Source organism: Mesoplodon densirostris, chromosome 6, assembly GCF_025265405.1.
Source record: "Mesoplodon densirostris isolate mMesDen1 chromosome 6, mMesDen1 primary haplotype, whole genome shotgun sequence".
NCBI lineage: Eukaryota > Metazoa > Chordata > Mammalia > Artiodactyla > Ziphiidae > Mesoplodon > Mesoplodon densirostris.
Window position 1 is genome coordinate 108,471,849 of NC_082666.1, and position 18,438 is coordinate 108,490,286.

The 18,438-nt window shown below is 39.8% G+C and overlaps 1 long non-coding RNA gene across 3 annotated transcripts in view; it reads right to left on the reverse strand.

Annotated features, from left to right (window-relative positions):
- LOC132492674 (uncharacterized) overlaps nt 1-9,658 on the reverse strand; it is a 43,124-nt gene extending 33,466 nt beyond the window's left edge. The window contains exon 1 of one of the 3 annotated variants that reach the window (XR_009532849.1): nt 9,557-9,658. This is a non-coding gene — a long non-coding RNA (uncharacterized LOC132492674). The remainder of the gene's footprint in view (nt 1-9,556) is intronic. The other 2 variants (XR_009532848.1, XR_009532850.1) reach the window with 2 other exon arrangements.
- Nucleotides 9,659-18,438: the final 8,780 nt, after the last annotated feature.

Genomic DNA, 18,438 nt, shown 5'->3' on the forward strand with positions numbered 1-18,438 from the left:
TTTTCCTGTATAATTAAGCACAAATTGTAAGGTGCAGGGCTTGGCCATAGAGGGATGGATGATGGTCAGAGGTGTTCCGTGCAAGGCTGGGGGACGCTTTTGTGTTTGGTTAGCTGTTAGGAAATGCTAATTTCCTTTTCTCTTGCCATTAGGCACTAATTCCCTGCTGTGCCAGAATTTTTCTGCAGGCTGGGGCCAGAAAGGTGAAGGGAGCTGTACAGCACAAATGCCACAGAATCACCTGCACCAGGAAACTGCTGCTGGGCCAGGAAGGTGATTGTTCACCCAGCGTTTGTGCCAACAATGTACCTCACAACTCCTTTTCTTCTCGTCCTTGGGAGCAGGCCTAAGAGTAGGTACTAAATTCGGTCTCTGACTGTCTCAGGTCGCTAAGCGTGTACCCTACACACGAGGTTCCAATAGCAATTAAGCATCTAATCAAAATCTCCTAGCTCAGGAACAAAAGCCAAGGCTTAACTCTTTCCTGGGCTGCTGACTGCAAGGAGATCCGTGTTGCCTGCCCGTCAGAGCCACGTGTCTGCGTCCCCACATCTACTGCTCTGAAGGGGAGACAGCCCACAGCAAGCTCCCAAGCCCTACAGCACAGATACCCTGAAAGCTCGGGGAGGCCAATGTGTGTTCCTTCTGCTTCTCACAAACACAAGGCAAAACGGGCTGCACCCACATCACCCTAACACCTCTGCCTCTGCAGGTCTCATCCCAGAAACGCCCTTTCCTTTTAAAGAACCAGGTGGCCAGAACTGTGACCACAGATGACAATTTTTCTGCCATTTTATTATAGCCCTATGCAAAGAGCCTCTAGCGTGGCCCTATGACTCTGTTCGCCTGGTGTTGACACCTTGTATGATCACCACCTCCCTCTGAGCATAGACAGGACCTGTGACTTTTTTCTAAACAATTGAGTATGGCAAAGGTGAAGGGGTTTGGCAGATGTTATAAAGGTCCCAAGTCAAAAGGGTAAATCAAAAAGGAGATTATCCTGTGTGGCCTTAATCAGGTGAAAGCTCATAAAAGAGGCACCGGGCCTTCTACAGGCCAGAGACCCTCCTTGCTGGCTGAAGCAAGCAGCCACACCGAAGAAGCCCACAGGGAGGAACTGCATTGCCTCTAGGATCTGGGGTGGCCTCCAGTGACAATCAGCAAAAAGCTGGGGACCTCAGTCTTGGAGCAACCAGGATATGAATTCTGCCAACGACCTGAATGAGCATGGAAGTGCATTCCCCCCCAGGCTGATGTCCACGTGAAAATGTGGTCCACCCAACACGTTTATCAGAGCCTGGTGAGACCCCAAGCAGAGGACCCAGTGCCTGGACTCCTGACCCATAAAACCTGGGTTGTTTTAAGCCACTCATTTGTTACTCAGCAAACAGAGAACTAATACAATTCCTAAGCATTCAGATCCTACATTTTTAAATGACTGGTGACTCAGCTGTATTGCAGCCATGGTCTTCATCATTAATATCTTCAAATCACCAGCCAATTAATATATTCCTTCTATGCATTGCCCCTTGGGTCCATGGTGCATATTTTTTGAGACCATTGAGCTCTTGAGATCTTCTGTCAATCATTTCTCATTTCTTCTCAACCTTGCCTTTTTAGTCACTGAGAGCCCATATTGCAAAGAAAGATCTTAAAGTGAGTAGAAAACTACATTAAACAAAAAGATATGGATCCTATGCTTGACACACAAATATTACAAAAATATATTCTTTTTCTTTTAATCAAGCTTTCACATGCACAAAGAGAAAATCATATTTTATTCCTGCTTGTCTTAAGCCTCATGAAGCCTTCAGTTCATAAACTTCTAGAAAACTTTCAAAGTTCTCAACAAATATGTTTTGTAGTTCAGATCATCTTAGAAATCAACTGCCATATACCAATAGGATTTTTTCCCCATGGAGTTTGACAAGCTGAACCTATTTATATGGAAGAGCGGGCCAAGAAAGGCTAGGATACGTCTAAAGACTCCAAACGCCAGATATGAAGAATTATTATAAAGTGATACTTTATAGTATATTATAAAGTATGATGTTGGCACAATGATTTAAAAAATAATAAACCAACAGAATAAAAAGAGGTGCCCAACACAGGCCCATACATGTATTGAAATCTGATATATGGAAGATGGGACATTACAAATCAGAGGGGAACAATGTTCTATATACTGAATGGCACCCCATGATAGGTTCCCAATATAGGGGTGGGGGATAAATAAAACGGAAGAAATCATCATTTAGGAATTTAGTTAACTACCAAACAATGAAAAGAAAAAGAGGTAAAAGAAAAGGTATAAGCCAGTATTTTTAAACTATAACACAGTAAACAGTTATATAAATCATGTTATTCATTGTGTTTTGCAATCATTTATCATTTTAAAACAATCTAGGGTTAAGAGAGGCTGACTGACCTTTTAAAATATATTAATTACTGCCTATGATTCAGCTCTTAAAAATATATGCTTAATTTGTGATTGAGAAAGGGGATTCATTTTAAAAAATAGCTTTAACATGCCTTTGGCCTAACAAAAGCCAAACATGGGATGTATTTCAAAATCATAGGATTATGAAGATTGGATGCGAGCATGATGAAACAAGATTGGTCATGAATTGATAAGTACTAAAGCAAAATAATGGGCATCTAGGGATTTAGTATGTATGCGTGTGTTTGACATTTTCCATAACTAAGAAAGTATTTTTAAAAAGGAAAGAAAAAGAGTGTTTGGTAAAGCATCTCAAGTAAGAAAGTTAAACAATAAGTCCCCTACATACAAATGAGTTCCATTCCGAGAACGCGTTCCTTAAGTCCAAATTGTTTGCAAATCCAACAAAGTTAGCCTAGGTACCCAACTAACAACTCGGCTATATAGTACGGAACTGAAATAGGTTTATAATACTTTTCACACAAATAATACATACAAAACAAACAGAAAAAATAAAGAAAACATTTTTAATCTTACAGTACAGTACTCTGAAAAGTACAGTAGTACCAGCTACTTTACCTATGCTTTTATGCTTGCTTCTGGACATCCTGGGCTTGAAATAAGATACTGTATTACTGTCCTCTATACAGTTCTGTAAACTACACAAAAGCACAACCACTCGTAGAAGAAGCATGCACGTGACAATTTACCCCAGACACTTGAACTTACGTGATTGGACATGCGAATGCATGTTTGCATCTTTGAAAGTTCACAACTTGAAGGTTTGTATGTAGGGGACTTACTGTACAGAACTTGTGTGCTATTATTTTAAGAAAACACACATGTATATATGTGCATATATATGTGTATATATATATATATAGGCATAATAAAATGTGCATAAAAATTATGTTATATATATATACACACACACACATATATATACGCATATATACATAATTAACATAACTTTTGGGGGCAGGCAAGTCTACATTCTTACACAGTCATGTTACAGGTGAGGATCCTGATCTCTCCTGGGTGGTTATCTTCTGTTTGCCCTCCCAGGTCCCCTCTCCACCCTTCTCTGGTGAACTGGAAGGGTGAGGTTGACAGGATCCCAGCCCCTGAGACTTCTAGCTGGGTCTGGGCCATGGAGAGCATCAGAGAGATGTGAGGGAGGGAGGAGGAAAGTGAAGGCAGGGGATTTGTTTCCCTGGCTTTCTCCCTGCTAGATAGCCTCCAAGTGGGCTAACTATGACCTTTTACTGAAGGTTACCGTACCTCTCAAGAAGACCAATTCTCCAGGGGTCCTTTTTCTGCTGGGGTCCTGAAACTGATCCCTCTCTTCTTCCCTTTGGACATAGAGATTGTCTCAGCTCAGCTGCTCCTAGCCCCAGATTCTTGCACAATCCCTCCTATGGGGCTGTACTCACACCCTTGTAACAGTTTTGTGTGCCATCTGTTATCTATTAGGACCCTAATTACCACCCTCTTCATTAAACAATAGATGGTACACAGTTATTATGAATAGAGATGGGGAGATTATTATTCTCTACATTTGCAAATCATTCCAGTATTGCAGTTATGTCCTAGGTGATTCCCAAACTGGACACAGCAGACATAGGAATAAAGGAAAAGAGAGATGTGCAATTGGGGGGCATCAACTAGATACTTACTGGTCCACAAACCAGTTCCTTTTGCTAATAGACATGGAGGCAACTGAGAAGACAGTCCTTTCTCTGAAAAGCCCCAATTGTGAGAGCAATTCAGCTCTTCTAACTTTCCCTATATCTGAACCTAGACTCAGTGCTATAGGACTATTAGAGCACATCAAATATTGCACTATAGTTACCTGGATACATGTATTTATCTCCTCCAGTAGGCTGTGAGCAATTCAGGGAAAAGAGTCCGTCTCATTCAACTTTATATCCTTGCCATCTAGCACAGTGTCTGGCATATAACAGACACAGTAAATGTTAATTGAATGAATAAATGCCTGCTTGAATAAATGAATGCCAGTGGGGCCAGTGTGTTCCATAGCAGGGCTCTAAACAGAGGCTCTTCTCACCTTCCAGTCGCCATCTGGCTTCCAAAAGCAGCACCAAATCCAAATGTGACCTTGGTACCACAGAATAAAGAATCTTTCTCATCTGAATCACTCTGGCTACATCTGCCTGGCTACAGTCAACATAAGGTCTTGAGGCTGAGACACACCTTCATTTGTTAAAAGGGGGAGGGGAGCAGATGGCAAATGAAGGTACTAAAGCTCATTAATTCCTAATGGAGTTGTCCTCCTGGATGTAATTAGAACAACAAGAAGAGCCAAAGGAGGAGGGTTTGGGAAGTAAAGTAGGCAGCTGCAAGAGGTTTATGAACGGTATAAACCCTCAGGGAGCTTTCCATTAGAGAGAATAATAATGTCCACACTTCACAATGGCATAGTTCTCCTCAACCAGCAAAACACATCTGCATACATTATTTCAATAGCGTCTCAGGAAATGATTGTAAGACACAGAGGAGAGTTTTATTTTTCCAATTGTGTACATTTAAAAAGTTAAACTTCTCCTCAGAGAAGTTAAGCCACCTGCCCTGAGTAACATGGCTAGAAAGTTATAGAATAAGGATGGATTTCAAACATTCTGACACTGAATTTGGTCTCCATCCGTTCCATGGCTATAAATGGAGAGAGTGACCTTCAGACCAATTCTAAAAAGCATGTGACACTCCACCCAGCCCAGCTATTCCACAGCATGCTCTTTTCTTCCATGCCCACTACCAATCACTTAAAGACAACCAGTTGCCTTCTATTTTTGATTGGCAAGTGGGACACAGAAGTTCTTATGAGCCTAGAGTTTTTATTTCCTTATGTCCCCATGGAAGACCTCAAGCCAAGAGAGAAGGGAACTCTTCCTATTAGACCTGGTTAACTGACTCCATTTCTTCCCACTGTTCCCAACACAAAATAAATTTATTCAAATATGTAGTTGCATTGAAATTGAGAATTACATATTGTACTTTGATCTTATAGGAAGTGTGCAGCATAAATCTGAGATATCAGCATTAAATGCAGAGACTTTATAACTAAGGGCTTGCTAGTAAGCCTGGGTTTTCATACTCAGGTCAGTCTACCCTAAAAGAAGTACGTTACTTGAAAATTGACTCTTTGCATTAAAGTAAACTTGCCCCTTAAAGTCTTCTTCTTCCTCTCTCAAAGACACACAGCTGACTTAGTTCAGAAGCAAGCTGAAAAGAGTAAGGAAGATGTTCTATTTAACCAGCATCAATTGCTTATAACTATCCTGTTCTCAGCATCTTTTCCCCCCAAGGAAGCATTCAGCCAACATTTTTATTGGACTGATGCCCAGATTGCTCCATTAATTCATGCAACTACCTTTGTTGGAGTGCTCCAGGCATTATTACTCATGAATCCTACAGAGCACAAATATATCTCTAAAAATACTGTCATTTGTACTACATATGACCTTAAAGCATCTTCATAAATTATACCTTCAAAGCAAACTAGAGAGCACTGAAGTCTTTTGCTATGTTAGTCATCTTAGTTTCACTAGACCCATTGTCTTTTCTTTACATATGCAATGTGACTAAGTTGGTTTTACTGATCTGGGTCCTTCAGATTCATCAACTTTATCTTAAAGTGTATAAGATATATGATCTTTAAATCTGTAATGGTATCTTTCTGCTCTGTGGGTTTCATTGGTTCAAACTTATCTTCCAATTATGTCTTCCTGAGATGTATTCTAGCTATGATGGGGCCTTCTAGGCTGTGGTTTATTTCTGGTACTGTATCTATTAAGTAATCAAACCAGAAAAACAACAAAAATTGTGCTTTGGCTTCATATACATTAGACCATTTAACATGAAACCTGTCCATTTTCAGAGATTTGGGCAACAAATATAGTCACTTAATTATTAAATTAGTTACCTTATCCTAAACAATTGTCAGTAGCCCACCATGGTAATAAGAAAGTTCTTTCTCAAAATAATTACCATTTGATTTCCAATTGCTTATAAAACGAGCACTGTTTTCTACCCCAAATTTCCATGAAATCTTTTAATAACTATTCTTGTTTCATATTAGGAGTTTAAATGAATAAAGCATTATTCACATAAAAGAAATAAGTACTTTGATCTACTACATTATTTTCAAAAGGAAAGTAGAACCACAATGTATGATGATATCCTGAACATGATCTGGGACACAAAAAAATCAGTATTATCTGTGAAACCCTGAGCAAAATTTCTCTCCTTTGCGGACAGAAAGCAACAATGTCATTCAGCTATTTACATATGGCCCAGATACTAATGAGGAACTGTTTCCTGCTTTCTGTGAAGGAAAAGTGAACTATGAATAAATATCACTGGGGTCATTAGCACCTGCACACACAGGTAACTGGTGGCTTGCAACAAAATAGTGTCAGAAGCAAAATGGATCTGTAGCAGGAAAATCTGTCTTAAGGCATGATTGGGGGTAAAAGACTAACTGTGGATAAATATTTGTGGTGCCTGGCAAAGCTCTCCAAGTTCCAAGATGACGAAAGACCTTTCACACATATATGGAACTTTCCATGAGAGTTCTAGAGCCTTTCAACCTCAGAATATATCTGGCCTATCCTCTTTTCAAAAGGTAAACTGACAGGATCTTGGAGAAATGGGAGTTAAACCTACCCTTAGAGATCTTCAGAGAAGAGGAATTTCAGCTTCCTGGCTTAACTATGTTGCTTCTATCTAGTTTATTTTACATGGCACACTTATCATGCTTAAAAATCAGCCCAAGTCCACCTGTTATTTTTTTTTTAGCAGCATTCACTCATTTATTCAATAAGTATATACTGAGCACCTCTTATAGTCCAGGCACAACTTTACTAGCTGGGATTCAAGAGAGAACAAAAGAGACCATAATTCTTCCTCTTGTCGTCTTTATTATTCTAGCAATAAACTGTTCAATTCCCAGTAACATCCTTATTTCTTGTATGAAATTGGGTCAACTTCTTTGACCAAAGCTAGTTTTGTTAGAATTTAATTCCTTTAACAAAAAATTCAGCGACATGAAAACCAACATTAGTTTTGTACTCACAATTTGACAGCATTTGGGGCTGGTTCTTTTTTATTATTTGTCATTCTCATGTTTCCTAGAGGTGTACTCTGAACTGAAGAACAGTTTCCCTCCATCCTGGAAGGATACCAGTTCAACCACATACACATCCCTGAGGGACACAGGCGGAATGTGAAGAAAGAGGGGGCCTAGCCAGCCATATGGCCCATTCAACATTGGGGAAAAATGGAATTGCCTTTACATCAAGTTTCCTAGGGAGGATATAGGGAAAGCTTGCACAGAATTACTACTCCAGCTAATCTGTAACTCTTGCTACTACTACCATTGTCCTTTGACCTCACATACATTAGAATACTTGGTCCTCACAGCAACTCCATGAGGAACAGATGGGAAAACAGGCTGGCAAAGGTAAGTGACTTGTCTACAATTAACAGCTCTGACAAATGGCGGTGCTGAAATTCAAACTTATTTCAGGGGTCCGTCTCATGAAAAACCCATGATGTTAGTTATCTAATAAAACCATAGAAAGGGAGGAAAACCTAGGCAGAACACTCTATGACATAAATCACAGCAAGAACCTTTCTGACCCACCTCCTAGACAAATGGAAATAAAAACAAAAATAAACAAATGAGACCTAATGAAACTTAAAAGCTTTTGCACAGCAAAGGAAACCATAAACAAGATGAAAAGACAACCCTCAGAATGGGAGAAAATATTTGCAAAATATTTGCAAATATTTGAAGCAACTGACAAAGGATTAATCTCCAAAGTTTACAAGCAGCTCATGCAGCTCAATATCAAAAAAACAACCCCATCCAAAAATGAGAAGACCTAAATAGACATTTCTCCAAAGAAGATATACAGATTGCCAACAAACACATGAAAGGATGCTCAACATCACTAATCATTAGAGAAATGCAAATCAAAACTACAATGACGGATCACCTCACACCAGTCAGAGGGGCCATCATCAAAAAAATCTAGAAACAAGAAATGCTGGAGAGGGTGTGGAGAAAAGGGAATCTTCTTGCACTGTTGGTGGGAATGTAAATTGATAGAGCCACTATGGAGAACAGTATGGAGATTCCTTAAAAAACTAAAAATAGAACTACCATATGGCCCAGCAATCCCACTACTGGGCATATACCCTGAGAAAACCATAATTCAAAAAGAGTCATGTACCACAATGTTCATTGCAGCTCTATTTACAATAGCCAGGACATGGAAGTGACCTAAGTGTCCATCGACAGATGAGTGGATAAAGAAGATGTGGCACATATATACAATGGAATATTACTCAGCCATAAAAAGAAACGAAATTGAGTTATTTGTAGTGAGGTGGATGGACCTAGAGTCTGTCATACAGAGTGAAGTAAGTCAGAAAGAGAAAAACAAATACCATATGCTAACACATATATATGGAATCTAAAAAAAAAAAAAAGGTTCTGAAGAACCTAGGAGCAGGGCAGGAATAAAGACACAGACGTAGAGAATGGACTTGAGGACACAGGGAGGGAGAAGGGTAAGCTGGGTGAAGTGAGAGTGTGGCATGGACATATATACACTATCAAATGTCAAATAGATAGCTAGTGGGAAGCAGCCGCATAGCACAGGGAGATCAGCTCAGTGCTTTGTGACCACCTAGAGGGGTGGGGAAGGGAGGGTGGGAGGGAGACGCAAGAGGGAGGAGATATGGGGATATATGTGTATGTATAGCTGATTCACTTTGTTATAGAGTAGAAACTAGCACACCACTGTGAAGCAATTATACTCCAATAAAGTTGTTAAAAAAAACATAGAAACGAATTAAACTTTAACCATCATTATTTCATCCTATAGAATGACATAACCCAAGAGAAAAAGATAGAGGTGTTGAATATCACTCATGCATTTTCAGTTCCTTCTGTGAATCTTAGCTACTGTAATAAAAGCATTGTTTTGAGCATTGTTTTATATGCATCCTCATATAAGACCACACATGCCTGTATCGATTAAAATTTAAAAGAAACAAATATTAACTGCAGATATCTAGTTCACTTACCTTGAACAAAGTAGCTTCAGGTGCTTCCACTTTTGAAGCTGGATAAATATCAGACAGGAACGAAGTTCACTTTAGTTTGGTCCAGGAAGAAAAAAGATTCACAGCTCTGAGAATAAAGAAAGAATCAGACCTTGTCAGGGCATTTGGTTCTAATTAACTAGTGACAAAATGGTTCTACACTGCAACTATGTAAAAGTGGCTGAGTTATTTGAGCTAGGAAAGGTCAAAAACAATGATTATGATCAAGATATTATTATTGCATATACTTTTGATTATTGGGAGTGAATCTTCCTCTCTCTTTTCCTCATTAAAATTTTATGGTTGATCAATTTAAAGTTAAGTGAACAAGATAATTTAACATTATTTTGATAATGGAGCATATTCCTTGTAAAACATAAATCCCTGGAGGCTTTCTCAATTCCCCTTCTTCTATCCCCACAAAGCTGCCTCTGTCTAGTATTGAGCCATGGCTTTGCTCAAGAAAGCAAAACAAAACACAAATTATCTAGTGGTAGCAATCTGAATGAAGACCTGGCCCAGAGGACAAAAAATGTGATTTAACATAAAATAGGATGTCATGATCTAAACTACTCATTTGGCATTTACCATAAATCCCTGAGTACCATTAGTTGTCTTTTCAGATAAATTCAATAAAAATTTATTGACTGTTTTCCATGTACAAGCACTTTGCTAGATATTAAGAAAAAGGAGGTGAATAGAAGACCAGGCTCTCTTCTCTGCAATCTATCTTTGAAGAAAGGAATGTATGCAAACAATCCTGAATAATTTCAGGGATAGAGAGAAAAAATAGCATACTTTTGAAGAGTAATGCTAACTTGATATGATTATATTTTATTCTTTCTGATCTATTGTAAATCCTTGGAAACCAGAAATTTGTATTTTTCAGAATCTTTGCACATGTGAGTATTTTAATCAGTAGTCCTTTTTAGTGAAGGACAGAAATTGTGTATGTTCTAAGGTACACATGTAGCCTGATATCAGCTTCAGACACAGTTGGATCAGGCTTTTTTGTTTTTTGTTTTTTTGGTACGCGGGCCTCTCACTGTTGTGGCCTCTCCCGTTGCGGAGCACAGGCTCCGGACGCACAGGCTCAGCGGCCATGGCTCACGGGCCCAGCCGCTCCACGGCATGTGGAATCCTCCCAGACCGGGGCACGAACCCATGTCCCCTGCATCGGCAGGCAGACTCTCAACCACTGCGCCACCAGGGAAGCCCGCATCAGGCTTTTTAAAGGGACATAAGAATTTCTTTCTCCATTCCTTTGGTCTGGTTTTCTCTATAATTGGCTTCATTCTTCAAAGATCCTCTAATAGTGGGATTAAAGGTAGCCCCAGAAATACTGCACCTGGTTAGTAACCCTGGGAGAAAGACAGCTTCTCTTCCCAACAGTTTTAGTCCAAAGTCATGGAATTCATTCCTAATGGACTGTTTTATGTCGTGTGCCCATCACCACACAATTCACTGGGGCCAGAGAAATGGACTACACTGATTGGCCAGTCTGAGTCATGTGCCCACTGCTGGAGCTCTGCTGCTTCCAAAGCACATGACTGAGAGATGTAGGGAGAGACACCCCAAAGGGAAACCTAAATGTAGTTACCATAGGAAAGGTAATGTCTCCTGGGCAAGATAAATATCATGTGCCACCACAAAAAGAACTCAGCAAATATTTGTTAATTGATGTATTGATTAGTAAGTCTGGGATAAGTGAAATGATGATAAATACAATGTGTGAAGGGAAACACAGCCAAGATAAATTGTGAAATGGAGCTACAGAGGTGGGCAGTATCCTACGAGGCCTCTTGGAAACAAATCAACAAAAAGGAGCTGACCTTGACTGTTTGCACTGTTTGAGAAGAATTAACTGAGTCTATAATCAGTAAACAATCCTGAGGGCTTGGTAAGGTGAGTTCTGCCTTCTGTGATATGAAAATTGTGTCATAGGTATCAGAAGGTGAACATGGCTAACTGTCTGTGATTGCCACAAAACAAGAAAAATAAAATGAAATAGAAATCTTAAATCAGTCCTTGAATCACAACAGATACAATTATGAAAACTAGACTATATATTAATCAGATTTTCATGTATTACTTTAAAAGACTTCCCTAAAAAGCCATGAGGAAAAGGGACCTCTTATTTGAACTGTGGAATGATCTGAATTGGCAACAATATACCAGTGCTTCAAAAGAAAGTCAATTAGTCCTATAAAAACAGTGTCTAGGGCTTCCCTGGTGGCACAGTGGTTGGGAGTCCGCCTGCCGGTGCAGGGGACATGGGTTCGTGTCCCGGTCCAGGAAGATCCCACATGCTGTGGAGCGGCTGGGCCCGTGAGCCATGGCCGCTGAGCTTGCGCGTCCGGAGCCTGTGCTCCGCAACGGGAGAGGCCACAACAGTGAGAGGCCCGCATACTGCAAAAAAAAAAAAAAAAAAGAAAGAAAACAGTGTCTATAAAATATGTGTAACCTTTGATAATTCATTATATTTGCAAGGCAGAGGAACCTTTAAAAATGCATCATTTTTTTCCTAAATGACTGAATTTTCATTATTATACTACTTTAAACAAATTTTAATTAATGCATTAAAAGCTTTGAGTAGTTCTTACTTTAACCAACGAGCAACTAGAACAAGTTTCAAGAAGACTTCAAGTCCAGCCACATGCCTCCAAGAAAAGCTACACCTACAGTATCACAGACATATGGCCTCATGTGTCCATCTTGGCATGTCAGAATTCATGTCACTTGCCCAACTCCTTGCAAAAGTCCGTTTTTACATGGAAATGATTCATTTAAGATAATTAGAAAGCCATAAGTTTTCACTTATTCATTCAGAAGCAATTTTTAGTTCCTACAAGCACTGTGCTAGGAAATAGGATACAAAAATGAATATGTCTCTTGCTCCTAAGGAACTCACAGACTGAAGACACCCAGGGGAGCCAAAATTTTCCATACAATCTCATGAGCATGGGGACAGGGGGACATGCAAGGTAAGAGGGGCTACAAACCTTATCTGTACCTGATCACACTATTTTAAAAGTTGGCCATTCCGAACTAATTCGGAGTACGTTATCTCCAAAAGTTTATATGTTCCTAATTTCTCCATCATTTCCACTCTTAGGCATTCCCTAATTGTACCAAAGGTAGAGTGTGTTTTATATGAAAAAAACTGCTACAGGACAATCATTGACAGCGATGTACTAATATAATACCCGACCAGAGAAAGCACGCTTTGCCATGATAAATTGTTCAAACTATGAGGAGCAGTAGGGCTGAAATGAATCTAGTCGTGAACAAAAAAAAAGATTGAATGGAAACAGTTTGTATAAAAGGATACACTTGATATTTTCACTCTAGACATACAGATTAAGAGGCTGTCTATCAAGGTAAATCAATTTGAAATTTGAGACTGATTTTCTCCACCCTCAAGAAATGATTTGCAGGTATTTGTGGCTTTTCGTTTTGGTTTGACTATTATTTCATATTTTACTTGTAATTCTTCTTATGGAACACTAAGAACATTTATTTGTTCTTCGGTCAGGTTTATTGAGGTATAATTTACAGCCAGTAAAATTCACCCTTTCTAGCATACAGTTCTAAGAGTTTTGACAAATGGATATAGTCTTACAACCTCCACCATAATGAAGATAGAGAATAGGTCCAGCATCCTGAAAATTTTTCCCTGCCCCTTGGAAGTCAACCTGTAGCCCCCTGACAATCACTAATAAGTTTTCTGTCCCCATAGTTTGACTTTGTCCAGAAAGTCATATAAATGTAATCAACAAGTATGTAACATTTTGAGTTTGGCTTCTCTCACTTAGCACAAGGTGAGATTATCCGTGTTGTGTGTGTCAGGAAATGTGGACTGGCATATTGTCCTTTAGAGTTTCCCTTATTTTTCCAAAGCCAAAGTCAATATGCAAAGCCTGGATCTCTTGCCATTTAGTTTGTCCATGGTTAGGAAGAAACCGAGTTTTTACTATGGCTGTTTGTTTTCAGCATAGCAGGGAAAGAAGAAACACTCTCAGGGAATAATCATAATCTGTGGTTATTATAGGCACTAAGTCATATGTTTGTAAGACCCAAACTTTTGTTAGTCAAATGACTGGGCACTAAAATTAATTCGGAGACTCAAGGCAGAGTTTAAGTGTGGTTTTCCTTATTTTTTTCATTATTGCAATAGCAACGGAATACATATTTGTGACTTAATGGTACAACACATTAGTTTTCTTATCTGACCCACCTTTAACAAAATGGAATTACTGTAGAGGCAAAGGAATCAAGAAGGTAAATCTCTTACCAGGAGTAGGAGAGAACGGATAGAGGCCCCTGTGACCTAAACCTTAGTCATTCGAGTGCCACCTTCATAATTGTGCCTCTACCCACACATTACCCATATCATTATTTATTTAACAATTATATGGGTCACAGTTTTACTTAGATAAATTTATTTTCAACAGGACATTTTTATTCCTTACTCTTTTAAATGGAAATCCCTTGCCATAAATAAAACTATGAAAAATATCCAACAATACAAAACTCTACCTATATGAGTCAATGTACCTCCCCAAATCATCCTGAGTTCTTGAGTATCACTGGTGGAGCCCATGTACACACCCACACATGCTTCTGGAAACACAGCAACGAGAGTAGCTGTCCCATGCTTTAAATGCTTTCTCCTTGACCATGTATTCTGTGCACACCAAGGCAAAGAGTCTGCTCAGAGATAGAGTAAAGCATTAAAACCTGTTTAAAATAACAAAGTACGATATGTCTTTCTACCTATGTCAGGCATTGGAAGCCTGCAACTTATTTGTCAAACAGGTTACCAGGGCTGATTTTTATGGAAATACGGACCAGATGCACCTTCTTCCTCATCTCTTCAAAGTGGCCCTTCTGAGCAAGGCCAAGGCCAGTGTGATTCAGCAACACCCACGTTTGTTAGGGTATCTCCTTACCCTAGACTAAAAAATGGAACAGAACCTTGGCCCCAAAAGACTTAAAGAATTTATTCACCAATTCATATCTTTATGCTAGTATAATCATGTATTTGATGGTTGCTATAGAAATCTATGTAGACAATCATCACATTTTTAAAGGAAATACATCACTGAAATGTCTTCTGACCCGTGGTCACTATGCTCTTTGACAAGACAGTTGACCTTCACGATGTTAATCATCTCATCTGTTTGAAAGGGACTAAAATGTTTGCTCTGCTTCCTGTTTAATAAAGCTATCAAGAGGATTAATGAGAGAAAACCTCTAGAATACTCCAAGCTCTTTCCAAAAAGGCAGCAGTAAAACAGCAGGTGCCTCTTGTGAACATACACTTGTCTTCTTCATGGAAACTCATCCTGAAGGACATCGGGCTTCCAGCTTATATTTAATTGGCTGATTATGTTGACACTCTTGAGCTCCTTGCCAAGTTACAAGGAAGAGTTTTCTTGGAAGCCAGAGTTCCCCAACTTTCTCCAGCTATGCAGTTTAATTACATCTAGCAAAATGACAACAGAGCTCATAATTAGCCTGGAGATTAATTACTGCTGAATCAGTCCAAACACCACAGCTACCAAATTCAACACAGGTGCTTAGACGAAGAGAAAAGAGTTTTCTCAATACCTAACAGAAGGTGGATATGGAAGATGTGCTTTATGACTCTCTTCCCATGAGCTTAAACATACAACCTGTGCAAAATGTCTTGTGTCTTTACAGCCAGGATGCCCCTAAGTATTTTAAAAAGAACCAGACTCAAAAACATTTCAAATACTGATATCACATATCTTGAAATGTTCAGTGACTGGGGCATACTTTCTTTCTATGCAAATTTCTTCAACCTAGAGCTCCCTTTCCCCTTCCCCTTTTATTGAGGAGTCTAAAAATCCTACATAATTCATCTACTGTTTCTAAACTATGAATGAAAGAGTGATATAGAGAAAATTATAAAGCAAGCGAAAAATCATGCTGTACCTCGTGTTCATCCTGTGACCTCTAAGAGTGACCATAAGCCTGTAGGGTGGGTACCACACTCCCAGAGAGTTATGAATGCATTGTCAGATCAAAGGCTTGAAAGCCAACAACCGCCCAAGGGAACCTCCTATTTTCTCTCTGAGAATCACCAAAAGAGGAAGAAGCTAGATTAGGTAGGTAGAAGAAGGAAGGAGTTGATCCCATTTAACAAATGTTATCCATTTCCTACCCCATCTATGTACAGGTCACTTAAGGTATGTTTAAATATATGCACACCTAGAATCCAACAAAGACAAATTCAATCCCCAAGTGATTCTAACGTGCAGCCAGAGTTGAGAACAGCTGGTCTGGAGTAACCAAAAGGTTGGCCAGATGGTATAATTGCATGAGACTCAGGGAATGGACAGAACCAGGTAATGGAGAAGGAAGAAGGAGGCCAGAAAGAATGAAGTGACAGATCAGAACTCCAGAAGCTCATGTTCCAAAGAAGCTAAAGGTGTGTGGCAATAGACGAACACTCAATTCTTAAACCGTGTAAGAAACAAGTACACCATCCCCTAACTAGAGGCTGATGAGATTGTGTTGAAGAAGCACTTTTAGTGGATTTGTAGGATGCGTCTGTTTGCTGGTTTGATTTTCTGTTGGCTTGTTTGTTTGTGTGTTTAGAGGAGTTAGGGGTTTTGCTGCAAATTTTAAAAAATCATCCTAATATTGACTAAAAAGAAAAACCGTGTTCATACAACCCAAAGGGAAATCCACGGAAAGGAAGGAGGAAATTGACATCTAGAGAAGGCCTTGTGGAAAGATCCAAATAAGGGAAATGTATACAAATGCACAGCCCTGATGCTTGTACCTTGCTTACACCAGGACTGAGGGGAGCCGCTGCAAAGCCATTTGCTTGCACAAGGCTGGAGGAGAGATTACATGGCTGCCAGGAGAGGAATGTTGTCAGAGCGAGTTCGGAACCAGCTCAGCCATGCTCTCCAGTGCTGGGAGGCCCGACCACTGTGCACGCAGCCGCACCACCATCCGTACAGGGCTGCTTCTCAGTGCTGGGCCAAAGCCGAGCTACACCCCCGCCCCCGCCCCACGAGAGGAGGAGCAGGCAACGTTCTAGAACACAGCTCTGTCCACTGGAGGGCAGGCGTATAAGAGCCACGAGGCGACCTCCTGGGACAGCCTCTGTGTGGGGGCACACGTGCCCACGTCCACACATGGTAGGAAATGGCTCTCAGAGAGATGTGTCCCCTTCACTCTCAGTTCTTGAGGTGGCATTGCTCAGGTTGGCTTGGTGCACCTGTGATTTGAAATCCGAAGACACGTGTTCAAGACTCAAGTCTACATCTCACTTCCTGGATGACCACTGGCAAATCATTTCTGTGAGCCTTAGTGTCACCATTTTGTAAGTGGAGGTAACAGAATTTTAGAGTTCATCTAGTCTAAGCATATCATTTTACAGTTGAAACTGAGAACCAGAGAATGTGAAGTGAATGCCCACCTTCAGCCAGCTAATGGATGGCTAAGCAGAATTCACACTCAAATTTCCCAGCTTAAGTTCAGTTTTCTTCCCTAAGCACTGCAATCTTCTGCCTCAATACTTCCCCTGACTCATAGGATGGGTTTAAGAAAGGATGTTAGGAGGGTAAGAGCTTCTGATTCAAGATGACGGACTGAAGACACACATCACGTCCAATGCCTCCCGAAAAGCCCACGGGACTTATGGAAAAGATTTTTAAAAGAAGGAGAAAGGGGAAGAAGAGGATGAGAAGGGAGAAAAGGGTACCAGCAGTGAACTATGAACTGTGAACAAATCCTGGAAGATTGCGAGCACATTGGGATCCGATTGGTAGAGAAAATTTTTCAAAAATAAAAAACCAGTTTAAGTTAAAAAGGGTGCCTTCATCAATAAACATTATTAAATATATTATATTATAAATAGGATATATAATATTAAATTTAATATGAATGTATTAACTATATATTTATAAATAATATGTAATATTAAATATATTTTAATTCATATATATAATAGACTACTACTATGCAGCCTTTGGAATTCACAGAAGTAGGGAAGATCTTTATATACTGACATGGAAAGATATTAATTATGTAATGTCAAATGAACAAAAGATGTCAAAACGGTACAAATACAAACCGATTTTACGTGTGCATGTCGTATGTTCCTATAGTAAAAATGGCAAATGCTTACAGTGCTTGTTATGTAAATGACAAGCTATAAGCACCATTTTGTACATAAGAAAGAGAAACATGAGAAACAGAGAGGTTAAGTAACTTGCCCAAAGTCACAAAGCTACAATTAAGTGGAGGGGCTGGGACAAATCAAGGCCATGTGGCTCCTGAGTTGATGTCTTTCCCAGCAACTCTCAGCCTGTCAGAACAGCATAGATAGCTCTGAAAGGATACACATCCAGGTATGAGTTAGGGAGGTGAGGATTGAAGACTCCATTTTACTTTTACGCTTCCTATTGTTTAATAGTCTTCAATAAGAATGTGTATTTTTTTCACTTCGTTTTAAAACTTATTATACTGGGGCTTCCCTGGTGGCGCAGTGGTTGAGAATCTGCCTGCTAATGCAGGGGACACGGGTTCGAGCCCTGGTCTGGGAGGATCCCACATGCCGCGGAGCAACTAGGCCCGTGAGCCACAACTACTGAGCCTGCGCGTCTGGAGCCTGCGCTCCCCAACAAGAGAGGCCGCGATAGTGAGAGGCCCATGCACCGTGATGAAGAGTAGCCCCCGCTTGCCACAACTAGAGAAAGCCCTCGCACAGAAACGAAGACCCAACACAGCAAAAATAAATAAATTAATTAATTAAAAATTTTGTTAAAAAATTATGCTACCATAAAATTGGCTCGTTTTTGAGGTACACTTTTATAAATTAT